This window comes from Sapajus apella, unplaced genomic scaffold (genome assembly GCF_009761245.1).
Source record: "Sapajus apella isolate SASKATOON/1434 unplaced genomic scaffold, GSC_monkey_1.0 scaffold90, whole genome shotgun sequence".
In the NCBI taxonomy this organism is placed as follows: domain Eukaryota; kingdom Metazoa; phylum Chordata; class Mammalia; order Primates; family Cebidae; genus Sapajus; species Sapajus apella.
In genome coordinates this window covers 1,032,467-1,052,573 of record NW_022437030.1, presented here as the reverse complement: position 1 = coordinate 1,052,573, position 20,107 = coordinate 1,032,467, and the positions used below count along the sequence as shown (strand labels likewise).

At 42.2% G+C, this 20,107-nt stretch overlaps 1 long non-coding RNA gene across 1 annotated transcript in view; it reads left to right on the top strand.

Moving 5' to 3' along the window:
• Positions 1-213: 213 nt before the first annotated feature.
• The window catches only part of LOC116534891, a 34,703-nt gene continuing 14,809 nt past the window's right edge, over positions 214-20,107 (top strand). The window contains exon 1 of the long non-coding RNA XR_004261932.1: positions 214-895. This is a non-coding gene — a long non-coding RNA (uncharacterized LOC116534891). The remainder of the gene's footprint in view (positions 896-20,107) is intronic.

The following is a 20,107-nucleotide window of genomic DNA, read 5'->3' as shown; positions in this document are numbered from 1 at the left end:
GGGCTGCCGGTGGGAGGCAGGGACTTTTAGGATATGTTCCTTTACCCCGCAACACTCACAATACTGAGTGTTGACTCAGCCTCCATAGGCGGTACCACAGTGATCAATGAAAACAGGCTCAGGAAATCCTCAGAGATCCCACGGTGTCTAGACACAGGGATTCTATAATCCTGCCAGGAAAGCGGGTGGGAAAGGGATTTGCAAAGAAAGCCATTAACATCACCTCCTCGGGGAGAGGAACTCCAGGTGAGGCTCTGGGAGAACTTGGCTATGCGCAGTGGTTTACAGCCTGGGTCTCCTGGAGCCTATGAAATGAGAAGCAGTCATTAGCACAGCAAGCAGCCCTCATCCTTCCTTCTCGACAATAACACTGTCACCAGAGGACGGAAAATTACCCTGACGTCTCTATATCTTCAAATTGCACTTCAGAGACAGACTGCGTAAGGCAAACAGACCCGGAGTGAAAACGTCCTGGCTAGACTTCCAAGCCAAGGCCTAATAAATAACCCTGAAATATACAATCTGACGGCAGCTTTGCTCTGTGGCTGGTGACTTCTGCCCTGGGAAGGACCATGAATTGCAGGGTCTGACAGATGGGGTCAGAAAGTGGAGTCTGCCCAGTGGGTTGAGGACCTGCAAATTAACCCCATGGTGCTGGTTTCAGAACAAGTGTGCCTGCTCAGGCAAACACTAACCTCTAAGAAAGGAGCAGGCCCGGAGGCGAGACGCCCCCTGGTCATGAAAGAATCAACCCCAGTCCACAGAGTCCAGAGACGAGCCATCCCGCCTGGAGGGGGGAGCCCCGTGCATCGAAGAAGCCAAACGGAGATCTCTTCAGTGGTTGAAAATGTTCATTAGGAGAGGCTGCACGACATTAAGTGAGCCCCATTGAAATGTGCAAAATTTTTGTAGCCTGTATTTTTCTTTCTCTGTCAAAAACACCCCGATTTGCCAAAGCACTTTAGCAATCATTTGTAAATTGGTCTGCCAGGGTCTCCATAAGAATGTTAAATGACAAGAAGAAGAAATCAATATCTCATTGCTGACGCGGCGGGCGGGGGCGGGGGGCGGTTGGGAGGGAGGGGGTTGGGGGGGCAGGAGGGGCATTCAAATGAAAAACAAGATTCAAAGTACCTATAACGATGCAAAGACGCTGATCTCCTGGGATGAAAAATAGTTAAACAGAAGGTGACAAACGCCAAGCTAGAGAGATTGATCTAAACAGCTAATGCAAGTAAATCCAACACAGACAGCTATAGATGTTGAAGCTTTTTTTTTTTTAATTAGATCTCGTCAGGGACTACTGATAAGCATCACATCAAAAAAGATAATTAAGAATAAATTGGTTCCCACTTAAGCAATTGCTGCAAAAAAAAATTGTGATGTGAAAATAAAGGAAATATTCCTGGTGTGGATAATTTAAAAATATGAACAATTTTGGAAATAGGAAATTTACAGAGTTTACTACAAAATCTGTATCCTGGAAGAGGCATTACATTTAGAGGCAGGAAACTGCATATAGGGAACCAATAATTGTTAGCATTTATCAAGTATTAGTTATATGCCAGGTACGTAACTAATAAGTGACTTTTTGTAAGTAGATGGGTTTTTTGTGAACACTGAATGAGCTCTATGGAGTATGTAGATTACAATCCTTATGTTGTAGATGAGGAAATTATGGCTTAGAGAGGTTAACCATCTTATCCAAGATCACACAGCAAATCAGATCTAGGATTCCTGTCTCAGTTCTAGAGTTGCTGCTATTTGATTCTACTTTTTACACATGTCTATCCATTTGGCTTAGGAGAAAGAGAGTGTAAGGAGGGCTAGCTCAAGGCTCTCACTAGAACAAGAAAGAAATAGCTTGAGAGCTTTATCCATATAAACTTTTTTTTTTCTGGGAAGAGAAAAGGTAGGCATCGTTTTGGGTATGGCCATCACCAAGGCTGGGTCCCACCCCCCACCCATGCCTTTTCAGAGGCTTTAAGATTCTGGCTGGAACTTCAACGAGAATCCTGGGTTTTCTCTAAATACAGTTATATTTAGCAAAATAAATAAATAAACATGAATTGGGGAACAAGAGTCAGAACAAAACCACTTTCACATGTTTTTCTCAAGCTGCTATAGGGAAAGAAAATTTAGCAAAGTACTCATTTGAAATATTTTTAAATAATTACACAGCAACAAGCCAGAAAGCCAAAACATTTTCTTCTTTTTCAAGATATTCTGACTTCCTTTGTGTTTCTACCTCTGGGAATAACAAACCATCCTCTCTTTTCATTTCTTTTCTGTTTTGGAAAAGCTGCAAAAACACCTCTCAAACTCATGCAAATTATCAGTGTCTCCTGAAATATTTTCCCGAAACATTGCAAAGGCTCGTAATCAGATCCTTCAAGAATAAAAACGGGCTATTTTTTTTTTCTTTTTGGCTTCTGGTCTTATACCACCACCATCTTCTTTTTCCTCCCAAATTAATATATGAATAGAATTCTCTTCCCAAACAACAAATGAATCATTTTCTTGTTTTATTTTAGAAGGAAGATCTGGAGTCATTGTTGATGCGATTCAAGCCAATAGCTTCTACCAGTAGGTGCCAGTGGTCCTATTTTCTGTGCATTTGATAACCACATTGCTTATTTACGGCTCTTTTATTATCCAGACCTGCTTGGCAGTGAATGAGGGCGTTAAGTCAATTAATTGTGTTTGGATGCTGCAGGACTTGAGTTTTGTGAGGCAGCAGAACCAACCAAACTTGGTTCCGAGGAAAGAGTCTCAGAGAGGGAGAAAGAGGATTAGATGGTTTTATGTGGATGGCAGTGAAAGAGAGCCCACCGGCCAAGTGGCCCAGGTGTGAATTGAACGATGATGCAGAGAAGGCAAGGCTGCCAAGCAGAGCTGGCTCAGCGCGGTGGGTTTCCTCCTCCCAGCCAGCAGATCAGGTCTCCCTCATGATATCACAGCACTCTCTCTTTCTCAGAGGTTTCTTTCTCTTTCTCTTCCCTTCTGTTTTTTTCACCATTCAGAAAGCTTCTCCTTCACTCCTCCCCCCTTCTCTCACCTTCCCACCTCCTCTGTCTCTGTCTCCTCCTCACCCATCTTCCTTTTATCATGAATGCTTTACAGGACACACTCCGTTTGGCTGACAGGGAATTCATATGCAAGCTTTTGTTCTTTCAAGCTGTTTTTGTTTCTAAGAGACAAAATACCTACTTTGTGTCATGTCCTCTTGTGTGTGACTAATGGTAACAGAACAGTTATGAGCTGCACATTTGTATTCTTAGAAAGCTTAAATTAGTACCATTTTTAAAATAACAATTGTATTAGCATAAATTGCTTGCTTCTGAAACATCACGTGAAAGCAAATTAAATGGCTCAAATTATATATGTCCATTGACTACTAAACCATTAGAAAGTAGAGACTAGTAATTCTTAGTTTCAAAGCTGCACAATTTCTGTTGCCTGAAAGCTTCTAAGATGATGGCCTTTGGCTTCTAAGAACAAAAGGGCATCTATGGCATCTATCTGGGTGGGAGGAAATGGCAGATACCAAGGCCAGTCATCGGCATCTGATACCATTTCTGACATTCACTTTCTGTGCTGATTCGTGACATTTTGGATATAGCAATTAATATTAATCATAAAATAAAAGGATTTTAAAACTATAGGTTTTGCCACAATTGAACTTTTATGGTAAAGAGGTAGATGAATGGGTGACAGATGGCTGGCTGGATGGTGAATGGAGGGATGAATGGTGAGTGAATGAATAAATGGGTAAGATGAATGGTGGACAGATGGATGAATGGGTGGTGGATGTGAACAGTCTCTTGGAGTCAAACCAAATCATCTAAGGAACATCAGCAATAAGTTTGCTTATTACCAATTAAATAGGCACCTGTTCTATGCAAGAGATAAAGGAAGTAGATGGTTTTTTTGTTTTTTGTTTTGGTTGTTTTTAATATTTTTTATTTCCATAGGTTACTGGGAAGCAAGTGGTGTTTGGTTACATGAGTAAGTTCTTTAGCGGTGATATGTGAAATCTTAGTGCACCCATCCCCCAAGCAGTATGTACTACACCCTATTTGTAGTCTTTTATCTGTCCCCAAAGTCCATTGTGTCATTCTCATGCCTTTGCATCCTCATGGCTTAGCTCCCACTTATTAGTGAGAACATATGATGTTTGGTTTTCCATTCCTGAGTTACTTCACTTAGAAGAATAGTCTCCAATCTCATCTAGGTAGGTCTCTATGAATGCCATTAATTCATTCCTTTTTATGGCTGAGTAGTATTCCATCATATATATCTCAGTTTTTTTCTCATTGATTGATGGGCATTTGGGTTGGTTCCACATTTTTGCAGTTGTGAATTTTGCTGCTATAAACGTGCATGTGCAAGTATCTTTTTCATATAATGACTTCTTTTAAAGGAAGTAGATCTTTTAAGACAAAGAAGGAAAAGATGTGGTCCATGCCCTCAAAAAAGTTGCAATCTAATTTGGAAATAAGACAATATAAAAATAACAATACACATTTAATTAAAAATTATATGGTACAGATTGTTCAAAGGAAACTCAGTTGGAAAAATATGGGGTGGGGAATTCCAAGTAAGAAGTGGAGTATTCAGGGAAGGCTTCATGGAAGGGACCTCATCCAAGCAAGAGTTTAAAGGACAGATCAGTTTTGAACAAGTGGGAAGGAGGGGCCATTCCTAGGGAGAAACAAATAAAATTTGGTGGCACCAAGTTATTTCTTTTTTACTCATAGTCTCCCATTGTTCACTTAAGGGCTTTGAGCTAGGAACATCAAAATTTTGTCTTTTCTTTAATTGTACGCTCAGTTGTTAGAACAGTATCTTGCACAAGTGAGGAGCTGAATTAATTCATAGTGAATGAGTAGGTTGAATGAATAAACGGAGAGCTATAGCTAAAGTCCCTACTCAGACTATAGTCCCTCCTTGGGATCCTCACCATGAAATGAATCGCAGCTACATTCTAGCATGGGTTGTATTGAATTAGATTTTTCTTGCATAAAGATCCCTGGTAGCAACTTAAAATATGGATTGGGAGTAAGTTGACGAAATACAACTTGTACTTTGGCAATACTGGAGACAAACTAGTTTCTTAACATTTTTCTAAGAGGAATCCTTTCATAGTTGAAATGAAAAGAAAAGGGCCAAAGGGGATACCAGAGCCACGCTTTGACACAATCTTAATTAAATAACTGCTCCCAGCTTTTTAGAAAAATCAAATTTAATAATATTTTGCCCATGGATTGTTCTTCAGGAGGATAATAACAAATCACTCCACTGGCTTTAGCCTTGCAACCAGCAACGTGCAGTAATTTAATTAGCTGATGTGCTGTATCAGTAGTTTAGAGACTGCAGTTGTCTACTCTCTGAACTACAGGGGAAGCGCTACTGGGAAGTGTTACTGCCTCTGAAGGTGAATGTGCTGGCCAACAGGTGGCTCAGGGAGTTTGCTAATGAGTTTTTTTTCCTTTTCTTTTTTTTCTTTTCTTTTTTTTGGTTTGAGACAAGGTCTTGCTATGTTTCCCAGGCTGGATGGAGTACAATGGTGCAATCGTGGCTCATTTGCAACCTCCACCTCCTGGCCTCAAGGAATTCTTCTACCTCTGCCTCCTGAGTAGTTGGGACCACACGGGCACATGTCACCATGCCTGGGTATTTTTGTTTTTTAAATTGTAGAGATGGGGGGGTCTCACTATGTTGCCCAACCTGGTCTTGAACTCCTAGAGTCAAGCAATCCTCCAAACTCGGCCTCCCAAAGTGTTGGGATTATAAACATAAGCCACCATGCCCATTCTATCTACTTTTACAACCTCATCTCTTATTCTGACTCTCTTTATTCTCTATTCCCTTGCCATGTTTTATTTTTTTCCATTAGCATTTATTATCACACAGCATAGCTATAGTAGTTGTCAGTCATCTACCATGAGAGTAAATGGGGTGAGAACCTTGTCACTTGTCAGTCATATTCACTATCACTATCTTTGCCTGAGGCTAGAACAGTGCCAGGCACACAGAAGACACTCATTATTTCTTTAAGAATGAGAGAATAAATTTATTGGGTTTTTGCTTTGCATAGTTAGCCCTCAAGGAGCTAAGCCGAAAGCAAGGACTCTAACAAGACTTATTGTTTATTGAATACCCATTATGTGTGAGGCACTATGTTAATCACCTTACATTTATTAACTCATCTCATTCTCATGATACTGTGAAGTAAATACTATTATTACCCCTTTTATAGGTGAGCAGACTAATGAAGTCAGCCTGCTGGGCCTTAGGTTGTCAGAGACAGATTGTATATGAGGGCAATTATATTCAGGGCTATCCCCTTGGCAGCCTATGTTGAAAGTAAAGAAACCACTTGGATGATAATGATGATCTTGGTGATGATGATGATGGTGATGATGACAATGATGATGATGATGATGATGATGAGCTGATACATGAAGTACTAACCATGTGCTGGGCAGTACAGTGCAGTGCCGAGCACACAGGACGCGCTATGATATTGATTTAATCTGCAGCGAAGCCTTAAAAAGTAGATGCTCATATTATCTTCAGATTATAGATAAGGAAAATGCACATGAGAGAAGGTAAATAATTTGTTTAAGGTCACACACAGCTACCAAGTGTCACAGTCTGGCTCCAGGGCCATGGCCACGTAGAAACGCAAATGCCATCAAAGCAAAAAAAAGAAAAAGAAAAAAGGAAGTCCAAACAGAAGAGGATTCCAGAGTCCACAACAGCTTCGTAGATCCACAAGCTGGGACTCAGCAGATGCTCCCATCAGAGTGGAGTTATAAAGAATCCAGAGGCGAGGGCATTCTTTTTCCCTGAATAGACTTATGCAATATTTACAGAAAACTGTTCACTGAAGAGACCATTAAAAGTGGAACCTCTTACCAAAGAGGACTGTTATACCTAATAATCACTAGATAAGTGAAAAAATTCATGCTCCATGGAGCTAAAAACACTCTCCCTAGGGGATGGAAGAAGCAGTCTCTAAAATAAAAAAGGACATGTTGGGTAATCAGTATGACAAATAATTTACACAAAAAAACACAAAAGGGCCCAGTTCCTTGCATTTAGCTAAAGGATTTTTGTTGTTGTTGAATAAGGTTCTTTTCCTTGCTTCTAAGTTATTTCTTTTTCCACTTGAACTGCCTCAAAAAGAGAATGCCAAACGGAAAAGTTACTGGGAATGGAATTCAGTAATATTTAGGAAGAAGTAAAATTAAATATTATTTGATGCCACAATTCCTGGCTGGCTACACATAAGTTCCTGGCAGGGAGCTCACTTAGCTAAGCTTCAGGAAGCATAGACAATGGGTTTGTGAATTCTACAAACACACCATCGTCACTCACTGTCTCACTCTTACAATGAGGTTAGGACTCAGGGACAAAAGTGAAATAACCAAAGTCTGAGTTCTCTAGAAACTCCCAGAGTAAAGACCAGAGGCTCCAGCTCTCCCATCACTTTTCTTCAGCCAACTAGAATCTTAATAATTTAAACATTAATAGTTATTATTTGTTGAGAACTTTAATGAGCCATGAAATATACTAAGTGCTTTCTGATTATTACATCTTTTAAATTCTCACAACAAGCTCATGAGAAAGATAAAGGAATTAAGGCTAGAAAGGTGAGCGGCATTTACCCCAGCCTCAAAGCTAATATGAGGTACAGCTGAGATTTGAACTGTGGCAGCTCTCACCCCAGAGCCTGTGCTGTCAGCCACCCCGCAGTAACAGTTAAGAACACTTTTGGAGCAGCTTTGGCTCTAGACAGAGCTGAGTTCAAATCCTGCCTCTAAACCTCTCAGAATAAGGCCAGTTGAGAAGTGGTTCCTCTAAATGAAAAGATGGGTTCTTTCATCAGAAGAGGGAATGGTGGGCAAAGAAGCAGACTCAAGCCAGCAGCTGTCATGTACACGTGCGTGGATTTGTTTAGCAGGTCACTTTCCTCCTCACAGCCGGCAATAACATGATGGGAGATTGACAGGTAGTCAAGGGACACTGTCCAGATGTGACCGCCTTCTGAGAAGCTGGGAATTAAGAGAGATCATTTCAAGGAACGAGGACCCTGAAGACAAGCCACATGCTGTTCAGTGAGGTACCACGTAGAGTGTGCCTCAGAGTCCGGGTACTTCTTCACCACCTCCCGTCCATCTCATCTCGAGACCTGCACCCAGGGGCAGCTCCCTGACATTTCTGGTCCATCCTGTGGGTAGGCTGAGAATACTCAGGTGGCCAAAGAAAGCCCCCAGGGAAAGAAGTAGAGGGAATTGCAGGCGGAAGCCACCTGACTGGTGTGCGTGGGGATTGGAGGTGCCAGGGGAGGAGGGCTAGGCAACAACCATGCCTGCCATGGGTGCAGAAAACTGTTTCTCTACTGCAAGAAAGGTGATAGCCTTTGTGTCAGCGAGAAGCTAAAGAAGCTACTTGGCTTCAACCAATTGTTGGCCATGCAAGAATGTAGAGCCAGTCAGTATTCAAGAGAAACCACAAATCTGAACTGTGCTGGAAATCCCTAGAGTTTCAAATTTCTTGCTAGCAGATTGAAAAATTTAAAAACACCGTGCAGGCTACACAAGTTCATGTGGTGGTCCCAGTTTGTAACTTCTGATATAAGAGATCCCGATGCCATTGCTCAGTGTTGGTAATGTGTTTGTTCCTTTCTTGAAAGGGCCTTCCAGCTGCCACCTCACAAGCCCTTCATTACATCCCAGGGAAGAACCCATTTTCTGAGCGAGGTTGCTGCATAGAACACATCTCAGAGCTGTCCCACCCGAGAGGTAGAATGCAAGGTGAAGGACTTTGCCGAAGGGATCACAGCTAGTTTGTGATACGAGGGTCTCCCAACTGACATCCCTTCTGACAATCCATGTGATAATTTTAGGATGGTGCTCCCTCTTTCAGGTGAGCCTTACCAGAGGTGGCTGCTTCAGATCAGGGCTTCTAGAGAGACAATGTTTTCCCCCTCTTTTTCCACCTACCATACATAGATAGAAATTTCTCAATGGTGAATAGCAGCCATTTGATGTTATTTCTCTAATAACTTTCACACTGGGAAATTTTGTTCTCAACAGCCTTTCAACCACATCCTAAAATGTAGGGCTTAATGATAGACATGCAAACAGTAAAAATGACTGTGGCAATAAGTGATTCTCCAAACACCCACAGACCACCTTGCACCTCTTTAACTTCCTGACAGGTCATAGTCAGGGAATGAGAACCAGATTCATTCATTCATTCAGCAGGTAATTATTAATGCTGAATGCCAGGCATGGTTCTAGGTGCTGAGGATGAACAGACAAGCTCCCTTCTCTCATTCACAAACACCTTCTTCAGGGGAATATGCACCCACATTGGAAAAATTGAGAACACAGCTCCAGCTTGACATGAAAGAGTTGGTGCACCTCTTTGACCAGATGAGGGTAACGCCCCTGACCTGTCTACCTTACAGATGTGTGTTGAAGTCAGTTGAAGCCACGGATGTGGAAAGAGTTGGGAAATTGAAGGACTCTTCAAGTTGAGGCATGTTTATTACTTGCCTTGTCTGTTTCTTTGGCCTCTCCCATGTGGAGAGGAACAATTGTGTCTTGTGATCACACAGGACTAATAGGTAATATCTTCAGTGTTTACCCAGAAGCAGGAGATGACTGTTTTATTAATTGTTAGACAAAAAGGACTCCCATCCACAAAGACTCACTGTTTCATGCAAATTAAGATGTTTTGCCTTAAATATCAGTGCTGGGAGATTCAAATCAAAGCCTGTAGCCCTGCATTTGGATGTCTCTTTTCTTTTTTGAGATGGAGTCTTACTTCTATTGCCCATGTTGGGGTGCAGCGATACAATCTTGGCTCACTACAACCTCCACCTCCTGGGTTCAAGCGATTCTCCTGCCTCTACCTCCTGAGTAGCTGGGATTACAGGCCAGTGCCACCACGCCTGGCTAATTTTTCTATTTTTAGTAGAAACGGAGTTTCATCATGTTAGCCAGAGTGGTCTTGAAATCCTGACCTCGTGATCTGCCCACCTCGGCCTCCCAAAGTGCTAAGATTATAGCCGTGAGCCACTGCACCTGGCCTGGATGTTTCTTATAAAGGTGCACTCAATAAATATTTGTGCTATTCAAAGGTATGAGAACCAGAAGGGGTCATCTCAGCCATTCTTCATTTTACCTCTGGGAAAATTGAGGTCCAAAGAGAGGAAGTGACTTGTCAGAGACTGCTCAGTGGACAAGGGCAGAGCAGAAGGGAAAGCCAGGTCTTGGTCCAAAGCACTTTCCATAACAAATTGCAAAAGTGACCTTCCATATGAAGGGTCTAGTTTATTCAATACATTTGTGCTGAGTACCTTTGGATGAATGGTCCTTGGGTAAGTTCCTTAGACAAGTGCTTTATTCAAATAAATGTCCCGGGTGAGTTTGAGGTGATTCTGACTCAGGAGCTCTGAAGTGGAGCCTGGAAACCTGTGTATTATGTATTATGGCAAATGGCCCTGGGTAATTCTGGGAGCCAGGCAAGTTTACAGAATGCCAGCCTGTACAGCTCGGGGCATGGTCTTAACCAAAGCTGGGCAGGACCATCTCAGAGCACACATTCCCAGGCTCCGCCTCCAGAGACATCTCATCATTATTTCACTGTACAGCAAATCCTCATTTAACATCACTAATATGTTCTTGGACGCTTGCAACTTTAAGCAAAACAATGTAACAATGTATAGCGGCACCAATTTTACCATAGGCTAAGTGATAGAAATAAGAGTTAAGCGCCTATGTTTCTGGTCACAGAAACATCACCAGAAGTGTAGGAAAAAACCAAAACACTTCTGATATTAAACATTAAAATAAATGTGAATCCCAGCACTTTGGGAGGCTGAGGCGGGTGGATCACGAGGCCAAGAGCTCGAGACCATCCTGGTCAACATGGTGAAACCCCGTCTCTACTGAAAATACAAAAAATTAGCCGGGCATGGTGGTGCGTGCCTGTAATGCCAGCTACTCAGGAGGCTGAGGCAGGAGAATTGCCTGAACCCAGGAGGCGGAGGTTGCGGTGAGCCAAGATCGCGCCATTGACTCCAGCCTGGGTAACATGAGTGAAACTCCGTCTCAAAAAAAAAAAAAAAATGTGAACTATCCATACATTAGGAAAGATTAATAAAAACAAGATAATTACTTACCCAATTATTCCAGTCAAGGATTTTGGGAGCCCATATCAGCAGCTCAGAGCACAAAGAGGGAACTGACCTGAGATGCCATCCTGTGGCAGAGCACGCACACCCACACTCACTCCAACTAGGACACGGGGACACACCAGTGAGCCTCCCGTGCACAGCTGGATGTGGAAGGAAACCAGAGTGCCCGGAAAAAAATCACAGAGTTATGGGAAGAACGTGCAGACTCCACACAGACAGTGGCCCCTTCCGGAAATCAATTTCTTTTCCTCATCAACATTATAACAAAACAGCATTGAACAAAATGACATTATTTAAGGACCTGCTGTATTTCCAAAACGTTTTCTGAGTGAGCCTGACCCACGCCATGTGCTCAGGAAGTCCTGACATCGTTTGTTAATTAGGTCACTGCCATATAGGCAAGGACACACCTGGGATCAAGTCCCAGCTCCCCAGTTACCAACTAGCTCTGTCACCTGAGGGTAAAGTTATTTACCCTCTTCAAAACACAGAGGATAATAACAACAGATCCCAGCTCAGAGGGATGTTGTGAGGATTCAACGGCATGATATGTATTGAGCCTTTACCACGGTGTCTGGCCTATGGACACCCAAAGAATGCTAGCTATTATTATTATTATTATTTTTTTTTTTGAGACGGAGTTTCACTCTTGTTACCCAGGCTGGAGTGCAATGGCTCGATCTCGGCTCACCGCAACCTCTGCCTCCCGGGTTCAGGCAATTCTCCTGCCCCAGCCTCCTGAGTCGCTGGGATTACAGGCATGCACCACCATGCCCAGCTAATTTTTTGTATTTTTAGTAGAGACGGGGTTTCACCATGTTGACCAGGATGGTCTCGATCTCTTGACCTCGTGATCCACCGGCCTCGGCCTCCCAAAGTGCTGGGATTACAGGCTTGAGCCACCGTGTAATCTGGCAAACCTGTACTTGTCTGACAGCTGAAAACTCCACATAAAGCTACAGCCTAATGAAGGCAAAGAATGTTGAAAGGGAGCATGTAACCAAACATTTTATACTGGGGAGAAAAGAAATACAGACCATATAAATCTGAGTCTGGGTATAGTGGCCCAGCCTGTCATTTTAGCACATTGGGAGTCCAAGACAGGAGGATCACTTGAACCCAGGATTTCAAGACAAGCCCGGACAATATGGTGAGATCCTATGTCTACAAAAAAAAATTTTTTTTTAATTAGTTGGGTATGGTGGCACATCCCTGTAGTTCCACTTGAGTCCAGGAGATTGAGGTACAGTGAGCCATGATTGTGCCACTGCACTCCAACCTGAAAAAACCCTATAGATATGGACTTTCAATGTTAAACTTTGACAAAAAAGAACCTATTCCACTAGGTGAAATGATATTCATTCCTCTCCTCCACATCTAAATTCTATGTCTTCCTATATATTCTCCCCAACGGAGGGACAATTCCTAGTATGAGCATTTCAGTAAAGGAAGAGCTTGGAATGACCTTTGCATCCAAGCCAAAGCACTCATTGTGGATTGCTCAGAAAATCTCCAGATCTTCCAAGGTTACCCAAGAACACTGTTAAACTGAAGGAGTTGTTCTGAATCAGGCCAGTTTTTTTTTAGCACCTTCCCTGATTAGGGGTTACCATGAACCAAACATTTTGTTGTTCTGCAAAGAAATTACCCCATCCCAGGCGATAAGACTATTTTAAAGGAGCTAAGAAAATAAACACATTCTCTGCATTAAAGCCTCTGCCTTCTTTGAACTTCTCATTTTTAGAATATCTCCACTGATAAGGACAAATGTAATTTTCACCATCAGTGGATCTGAACAGACAATTACATTAAGGCAAATAAGACAGGGTGAGGCCAATGATGTGAATCACATTGTGTGCATCTCCTGTGCAAACAAAACTCTCAGATAACAGTGAACTGCCTCAAAGCAATCAACATTTTTTTTTGCATCTAATCAGGGACCAATTTGCATAAACATTTCTTTACCTGCCACCTCCACAAAATCAGCTACTGGCATTTGGAGGTCTGGGGAGAGGGAAGAATTCAGTCAACTTTTAAGACATCTTCCCTAAGGAAACTGCTCAACTCCCTTAGGAAGGGCTTACAGGTGCCCAGCAAAAACCATGCCTTCATTGCTGCCACAAGGCAGATTTACAACGCACTTTTAAACTCGTTATCTGATTGGTCCTCACCACAACACTACAAGATTGGAAATTCAGATCATTACTTATCTTTATAACGAAGAGAAACCCAAGATTGCAAGTGGTTTCATAGGAAGTGGCAGGACTCGGGTTGAAGTCTTACTTTCCTCTGAAATCTCCATCCAGTCAATCAGTATCAACCAATTCAGTAGATTTTCAATGGTCTGCTCCTGCTCTTACCCCCAAGCACAGAGGGAGACACTGGTTTAGAACTCTGTGACTCTGCTAAGGAAACAAAAACTTGAAAAGGGGCAGCAGAAACTGTGCTCAGCCCCACTGAGATTTACATTTTTACAAGTGGCGTTTGAGCCAGCCAAGTGGGGGAAGCAAAAGGTTAGGCTCACAGAATGAACTCTGTGTTGAGCTTTTGTGTGCAAGAGAAAGGAAAAGAAATGATATTCAGGAAAGGAGTATTAGGGAGACCATGGGGAGGGTAAGACAGAGCCAGGCCTGAAGGCACATGCAGAGAAAGGCAACAGCCTGCTCCTTAAAGCCTCCCTAGTGTTTGACACCAAAGGGAGCAGGGGTCCAGGCAGATGTGCCTCAGAAAAGAAGCTGGGAGCTCATGGGTTACTTTTTGCAGCCTTCAACACGCATGGCACTCAACATTTGGTGAGGGCCTTGAGTGCTATCCAATGGGGGTGCACTGGTGTCATGAAGCTGTGAGCCCCCAGCAGCCTACCCTCCACTCCTCAGCTATTGACGTGCTTCTGCCTCCCCTGGCTGCTGATGGGGGTGGTGGAGGGCACTGATGCTGCTTCTCTGTGTACAGGGGCAAGCATAGCACAAGAGGTAGGAAGGGATGAAGGTCGAGGTTTGCAGAACAGGTTTCTTTGAGTTTCTCCAGAGAAACAGAGAGCCCGTGAAAGGGTTCAGCACTGCTTTTTGCTTCTTTATGCATTGTTCCCAGCAATGGGGAGGGGGGCGGGAGAGATAGAGAGATAGATAGAGAGAGAGAGAGAGAGAGAGAAAGAGAGAGAGAGAGAGCATTATTGATGGGGAAAAACAGCTTGCAATCCATGACCTAGATATTTACTAGGGCTCCATCCAGCTCTGAGGCTGTAAGATTTTCCCCTTTCTACCCTAAATGGGCCTGCTTCATTTCTCTAGCCTATTGTTTTCCTGCAGTGAGATAAAATATCAGCAGGTATTTTATATGGTATTTGCAAAGCATTATTTTGACAGTTATACATTTATTTTAAAGTATTATCTCATGTTTATGGCAACTGATGCTGGATTTGCATTTATGATAGTAATATGAAATATCTTTTTAAAGTCAGTTTATTTACACCTTTAAAAAATGAGTTGCTCTCATTATTGCGTAATTATTAAGGAGTAGTGTATGTCAAACACAGCAATGGCAAAAAGCATGGCATCTGATTAACAACAGTTTGGGACTTACTGTCCCAACCCAATTGGTGGAGTCAGCCAAGCACTGGCATAGAAGCCAGTAGGGTACCCAGCAGAACACCCAGACCCACCCAGTCTTGTAGCAAGTCAATGGGAAACAATGGCTACTACATGAAAATTTACAACTGGCCACTGCATGCCTCCCATTTCAGAGACAAGGACAGGCTAAAGACACAAAATATAAAAGGAGGTGGTAAAGTCAAAGACACTGCCCACAAAGGGTAGAGTTGGGGAGACCGCATGGTGGAGACGAAGGGATGGGACCCTTTCTGAGCTTGTGACCAACACAACCTCTGCCCTCTAGCCTGGCTGGTCTATACCATCCTATATCCCTGCTGTTTATGTTCACCTCCTTATTTTTATGTTTCCCTTGCCTGATATGACCTCTGCTCTCCTGTGTGTATTTCAGAACTCAAGCCCCACCTTCTCCATGAAACCTTCCCTGAAACTCAATAGCACAAATGTTCTGGCGCCTCCCTTTGGTAATTTCCGAGCTCTGCCCCATGTCACTGCACCCTGCCTAGAGACTGCAGGAATGCACCCCACTGGCATTCACCCCACTGAGATGATTTAAGGGTGAGCTGACTCAGTCTTAAATAGCATTAAAGCGCAAAGTGAGAACGTCACTCCCTTCTGCTTCTGCTTCAGTGAGTCTGATTAAATCAAGAAGAAAGTCTCAGCTTGGGACTCACATGTCTTTAACAACCAACCACAACACTTGCTAATCTCCCCTTTCAACAAAGAGTTTTGGATGAGAACCTTCATCATGTAATAGTATTCATCCAGAACTTGACATTTTTTATATGTATATTTTAAATTAAAGCAAATTTTTCTGGTTTTTCATTTGAAATGGTGATTTTTAAATCAATGTATTTAAATAAAAATCTAGTCAACTGGAAGAAAATATTAGGCAGTGGCACATGTAAGGTGCTGTTGTGTGGACATGGAAAACATTGGGAAGGTGCTATAGGAATAACTAACATTTGGAAAACATGGGTCAAGCTTTTCTGTGGATACAGTTAATCTGTTTACCTCCACGTGGCACAGAGTGACTGAGATGCCAGGGGTGAGAGCCTGGCATCAGACCCCATCCTCCATCAGCTAGACTCCGTCATCCGTAGGACAACAAAAAACAAGCAATAAGCAAAAATACCAAACAGCAGCAGCAGCAACAACGAAACAGAGAAACAAAACACACTTACTGGAAGGACACTGAGGACCCATAGAACCAAGAGGAGGTGTGAAACTAGGGCAACAAAGCGACTTCTGAAGACCACAAAGAGGAAGCATAGAAGTTTTCTGTAGGATGAACCCACCATTACGATGAAAGAGCCCTGACTGACTATCCATTGGTGTGTTCAAAGTCGGTTGAGAGTGTCTGACTGGTTGAGCCCAAGTCGCAAGCCAGTATGCTGCTGCCAGGGTACAGAAGAGGAGAGCATGGCCCCTCAGCTCCCACAGGTAGTAGCCAGGCCCTACTTCCTTGCAGGACCACACTCAGTGGAGATTTCCTCTAACAAGGAGGGTTGGGTGGATGCTGAACAGCCTAAACATGACAAATGTTCACAAACAGGTGCACACACATGTACGCACACACACACACACCTGCCTATGCTGCGTTTCATCCCTGCTGCACTTCCTAACATACCTCCCCCTCAGTCATCCTCTCTCTCTTGCAAGTATATTCAATGTCTCCCTCTGATATAGTTTGAATGTTTGTCCTCTCCAAATTTCATGGTGAAATGTGACTCCCAATGTTAGAGGTGGGGCCTGGCAGGAGGTGTTTGGGTCATAGGGGTGGATCCCTTATGAATGGCTTGGTGCTGCCCTTGTGATAATGAGTTCTGCTCTGTTAGTTCCTGTGAAAGCTGGTTGTTTAAAACAGCCTGGCCTCTCTCTTGCTCCCTCTCTCGCCATGTGACATGTCTACTCCCCCTGTGCCTTCTGTCATGAGTAAAAGCTTCCTGAAGCATCACCAGAAGCTGAACAGATGTTGATGTTATGCTTGCACATGCTGCAGAACTGTGAGCCACATAAACCTCTTTATAAATTACCCAGTCTCAGGTATTCCTTCATAGCAACACAAAACAGAATAATGTACCCTCTCTACTTGCCTTTTCCCTTGAGACTGTAAACACTTTTGAATGTCTCTTATCTTTAAAATCCCTCCTTTACCATGCATTACTTATAACCTATCCCCTAAGAGTTGGGAAAGTGCTCTTCACTCACCACCTATACTTCCTCACCACCCATTCACTGGCCATCCCACTGCAGTCTGACTTCTGACTCCCCCTGCCTGGCACTTCCCTGAAGCTGTATTTTCCAAGGTTGGCAATGAATGTCAAGCTATTCAATCTAAACAGCACTCACCAGTCTTGATGTCCCTTGGGTGTTGATCACTCCCTGTTTCCCTGAAACACTCTCTCACCTTGGCTCTAAGACCCCTCACATTCAATTTTTCATTCAGTAGATGTACACGGATCGCCATGACTCACTAGAGCAGGGACCATGGTCATAACTGGAGATACGATAATAAAATGGCCAGGTCCCTGTCCTGAAGGCACTGAGAACCTAGTGGAAGACAAGCAACTAGGCCGAGGCCATAAAGACTGACATCGGTGGGATGGGTTGGATTGTCATCCCCAATTCTTCACTTTCTTCCTAGGATGAAATTGCATGCCCATGACCTCTACCTTGTGAATCTGTATTATGGAGTCTGCTTCCCTGTCCCTCTGACTTTGAGCTTAGCCAAGTTCCTTGTTTTGACCAACAGAATATGAGCAGATGTGACAAAGCAGAAGCTTTCTATGTGCTTACAAATAGGCTTGCCGTCTTGCACTTCCACCACCTGCAATAATAAGAACAAGTCCTAGAATGAGAGACCTGAGGAACAGACCTCCCTGGCTGCAGCCTGCAGCAGAGCTGCCCCAGCTTGTGCCCCATGATGAGCAAAAAAATGAAATATTTGTTGTTGTGAAACACTGAGATTTATCAGTTGTCTGTTACATTAGCATTATAGCCAAACCTGACTTTCTGTGTGGGACTGCTGACCCTCTGGGAGCACAGAAAGTGGGATCTAGCCTCACAGAGGTTGATCTGAGAAGACAGTGTTGATAACGAAGCTGAGTCATGAAGGATGAGTTAGAGTTGGCCAAGAGAGAGTAGGGTGGGTGCCAGAGGATTGTGGGGAGTTCCAATGGAAGAAGTAAATGCACTCAGATGAGAGAGGAGGCAGTACGCTTGGAACGACTCTTTTCTCACTCTAGCTGGCGTGTGGAGTGCAGTACCTTGTTCCTTTGCTTCTCTGGGCCATCTCAGCACCTCCTATGGCTGCCTTTATCATCTTGTGCTGACTTCTCCTGATTCTACAGCTCCAACTCAGACTTCTCTCAAGCTCCAGGATGCCATCTCATGGGGCTCTCAAAGTCAACATGTCAGCATGTCCAATGTTGACCTTTTTAGACCCCTTAGACCTGTTCTTCCTGTGCTCCTAAACTCAGTAACAACCCCTTCCCTAACCCCCATGAGTGCGAAGGCCAGGAAGCATGGCCTCCTCCTGGAGTTACTTAGCTCCCTGCTTAGCTCCACATCCAATAGGTTCTGTCTAGTCTACCTCCTTATCTCCCATACCTGCTCCTGACTTTCCACCCCTCCTTCCACTGTGAATAGCCACAGTGTTAGTGGACATGTTGACCTTGTTCCTAATTTTATTGGAGATCCTCTTGTATCACCAATAGTAGGATGAATGTTAGAGACTTCTAATGTAACTTATTTGTTACTTATTTGTAACTTATCAAGCTGAGAATTTCCCTTCTAGTCATAGCTACCAGTTTTTTAAAATAAGGATTAGGTGTTAATTTTGTAAAATTTTTTTCCTGAATTGATTGAAATCATCACATAGTGTTTATTTTTAATCAGTTAATTAAATAGATATTTTGAGTCATTATAAATCATGCTTGGTGATAATGTAATATTTCTTTAATTCAATCCTTAATTTTGTACAGGGATAGGTTCTGTTATCACTCTTGCGTTGATTTCTCCCAATCAATATCTCCAACTCAGACTTTCTGCCTTTATGTTCATGAGGGATATTGACATATCTCTCTTTCTTTGTAATATTATGTAATATTATAAGACATATTTTAGTAATATCATTAAAAACTCATACAATAGGTTAGAATCTTTTAATCGTGTTTTAACAATCCAGAAATTATATGTGTATGTGTAAGTAGGTAGGCAGATAATGTTTACAATATGGAAATAATGGTTTTATAGAACTCATTTATTAACTTAACTGGATCTAGAGTTAATTTAACAAGTGATTTCTCTAAAACCATTAAGGAATGGATAATTTCTAGGGTTATATCTTTGATTGCCTCTTCAATTGCTTGCATGATTATTGGTCTTCTCAGGTATCTTCCTAAACTCTAGTCAATTTGATTTTATCAATCAAATTTAATTAGTTTCTTATTTACTTCATTAATAGAAACTTTTATTAATTTTATTTAGCCTTTTTTCTTTCTTTGGTTTATTTTGTTACCTTTCCTAGTTTTCTGTGTTGAAGATTAGCTCATTAATTTTCAATATTTCTGACTTTCCATTCATTGTATGTACTTAAAGGTATATATTTTCCTGTAAGTACCACTTTGCCCATTCTCCCATTGGTTTTTATTTATGGTACTTCTACGGCATTTATTTACAATGGCTTATAATATCAATTTGGCTATCTTACATGGCAAGCCAGTTCAAATTGCTTTTTTGGCTCCCTTTGGACATTTATGTCTTCCACATATACAGGTTAAGTGTCCCTTATCCAAAATTCTTGGGAGCAGAGTATTTTGATTTTTTTATTTTTTCGGATTTTGGAATATTTGCATATAGGTAATGAGATATCTTGGGAATGGGACCCAAGTCTCAACATAAAATTCATTTATGTTCCATACTCCTTACACTCATAATCTGGAGGTAATTTTATATAATTATTTTTAATAATTTTGTGCATAAAACGAAGTTTTGACTGTGTTTTGACGGTTACTCATCACATGAGGTCAGGTGTTGGATTTTCCACTTCTGGTATCATGTCAGTGCTAAAAAAATTTTAGATTTGGGGTCAGTTTGGATTTCAGATTTTTTGATTAGGGATGCTCAACTTGTACAATAGACAAAATAGTTTAAGTTTCCTACTGTGATTTTAACTGAGATTTTATAATTGAGAGTTTATAATTTAACTGGAAAGAATTAATACAATTTCCTAAGAATATACTATATATCTCTACTTGTTTAGATCTCCTTTTATGTC